Here is a 2,784-nt window from a genome sequence, read left to right as displayed (position 1 = left end):
ATCCCATGATGAGGACAATTCTTGATCATCATGTTAAACTGCTCAAATGCTTCATGAAACGTCTCACCAGATTGTTGTTGAAAACTTCTCAACCGTTTCCTAGCATCATTTGTCTTTTGAGCAGTGTAAAACTCATCTAAAAAGATTTGTTGCATCAACGCCCATGTGTAGATAGATGCCGAAGGTAGAGTGTAAAACCACTTCTTTGCCTTGTCTTCCAAAGAAAATTGGAATAATACCAATTTGACATTGTTTGCCAAAAATCCTTGACTCCCAAGAGTGTTGCAAATCGAGTCGTAAGCCTCCAAATGAAAAATAAGGCTCCTCCGTTGCTAGACCCTTATATTTTGGTAAGCTTTGCAATGAATTGGTTCTCACTTCAAATGCCCTCCCTTGATTATTGTGAGGAACAACTACCGGCGAAGGATTGTGAGTGATTATCGGCCTAAATGCGCTTCAATGCCTCTCGCATGTTTTCTAAGATGTCTTCTTGGTACACCCAACCAACCCCTTGGACGAATAGGACCCATTGGTCTTTGCATAGGCCCTTGAGGTACATGTGGTTGAAATTGATGTTGTGACATCGGTGGGTGTTGAACTGGCCTTTGGAATTGTAGTTGTGCATTTTGTGGATGAACTTGTTGCAATGGTATTGTCACACCCCAACGATGGCGGAAACATCGGGATGAGACGTACAAACTGTTCAAAGACATCATAACACTAAATGTGACAATAATTAAAATTTCATTTATTAATATTTCAAAGTTTCCTACATTGCCATAAAAAGGAAATAACAAAACATCAAACATAGATTATTTCAAAGGTGGGTTTCTAGGCCATCCTATTCATTTCTTCAAATCTTGATTCATCATCCTGCAGTATGCATTTAAAATAAAGTCAACAAAAACATGTTGGCGAGTATACAAGTTTGAATATAGTATAATATGATTAAAATAGTTTAACATGATCAAATCCACGTGAATACTTGAGTTCATATTAACAGTTATACTCGTAACGATGAAATCTATGTGTTCAAACCAAAGTTTAACGCAATTAACGTGCCTACCCAAAAAGGGTGGTAAAATGAGTAACATAGAATAAACCTAACAATACCCATAATATTATGGGAGGGGCGTTACAACCTACAGCGCTGCCATTGTTAGGGGAGGCTTGCAAAGTTAATGAACACATAATCATAAATGTTTAACATTAGCATAACATGATTAACATGAGTCAAATAGATTCACATGAAATGTGGATTGACAGTGCAAAAATGTTTAACATAGTGTTTTTGATATAGGAAATGCATACTACACCCAAAAGTGTAAAATAGAAAATGGGTCATGTATACTCACCTTAGGTTGCGTTACGTATTTCTTGGAATAATATTAAGAATCAGGAATTTCCCAAGAGAACGTGCACAAGAGAATTACCCTATTAATTTTGAGGATTTGTTAATTATTGGGAATTTAGAGATTTATTTAAATAACAAGGCATTTTAGAATAATATAAACATTTCTAAAATAACAATCATATACCTCATATTTTGTATTTAATGAGATATATATGACCATTTATTTATAAATATAATAATACTGATTTGTATATAATATTAAGATAATATTTCTGATTTTACCAACATATTATAAATATTATTTACTAAAATAAATAATAATTCTGATATATATATATATATATATATTATAGATTAATAATTTTGATTTAAAATAATAAATCTGATTATATAAAATAATGAATCTAATTATTATATATATATATATATATATATATATATGTAAAGTGATAATTCTGATTAAATAAAAATAATTCTGCTTTTTAAAATATAAATTCTGATTTAAAATAATAAAATATAAATTCTGTTTTAATATTAAATAAAATTCTGATTAAATAAGGAATAATATTTCAGATTTAAAATATGTTAATATTTCTGATTTTAAATAAAATAATAAATCTGATAATATAAAAGTAACAATTCAGATTTTAAATAATAGTTTAAATAGAAATTCTGAAAATTTAAATATAAATCTGATTTATTTTATAAAAATTCTGATTAAAACAGAAATAATAATTCTGTTTTCAGATTTGAAAATTACTAAATCTGTTTTATGATAATATTAATAAATCTGTTTTAATAATAATCATTATTCTAAAAGTATAGTAATAATATATTTGTTAAATATTATTAGATATATCTGATTATAGTTAAATAAATAAATAAATAAAGATTATAATCTATTAATAATAATATTAGTATTACTAATAGGTAATAATAATAATAATAATAATAATAATAATAATAATAAAAACAATAATATTAGTAATAACAGTAACATATATATAAAGAAAAATAAAGAATCGAAGCTGAAAAAGGAATCGAAAACGGTTACCGGCGCGGCGGTCGACGGCGAAGGTCGAAAGAGACGGTGCGTCGGCGGGGTGGTCGGAGTTCCGGCGAAGAAACGGTTCCGGCAACGTGAACGACAATGAACCGGGTTCGGTTCGGTTGTTTCGGTTTGAATCGGAAGTCAAGTGTAAAGGGAACCGATTAGGAAAGGGACGAATCATGAAGATGTGATTGTGTATATAAAGGTGATGGTTGCAGGTCGGTTATGGAGGTGAAGGGTCGGAAGTTCAAACGGAGAAGAAGAAACGAACGGTTAATGGCGGTTGTTTGAATTTGAATTGTATTAATTACATGTTAAATAAATTACGGTTCTGGATTCATAACAACATCACAGACAGTCCAGTTGGTTAATGCGTGTG

The 2,784-nt window shown here is 30.1% G+C and overlaps 1 non-coding gene across 1 annotated transcript; it reads left to right on the top strand.

Annotated features, from left to right (window-relative positions):
- LOC118488609 lies at positions 1 to 106 on the top strand. Its single transcript, XR_004885153.1, has one exon. It is a non-coding gene; the product is annotated as a small nucleolar RNA R71 (small nucleolar RNA).
- Positions 107 to 2,784: the final 2,678 nt, after the last annotated feature.

This window comes from Helianthus annuus, chromosome 16 (assembly GCF_002127325.2).
Source record: "Helianthus annuus cultivar XRQ/B chromosome 16, HanXRQr2.0-SUNRISE, whole genome shotgun sequence".
NCBI classification, from domain to species: Eukaryota; Viridiplantae; Streptophyta; class Magnoliopsida; order Asterales; family Asteraceae; genus Helianthus; species Helianthus annuus.
This window is presented reverse-complemented; position numbering and strand designations above follow the sequence as displayed.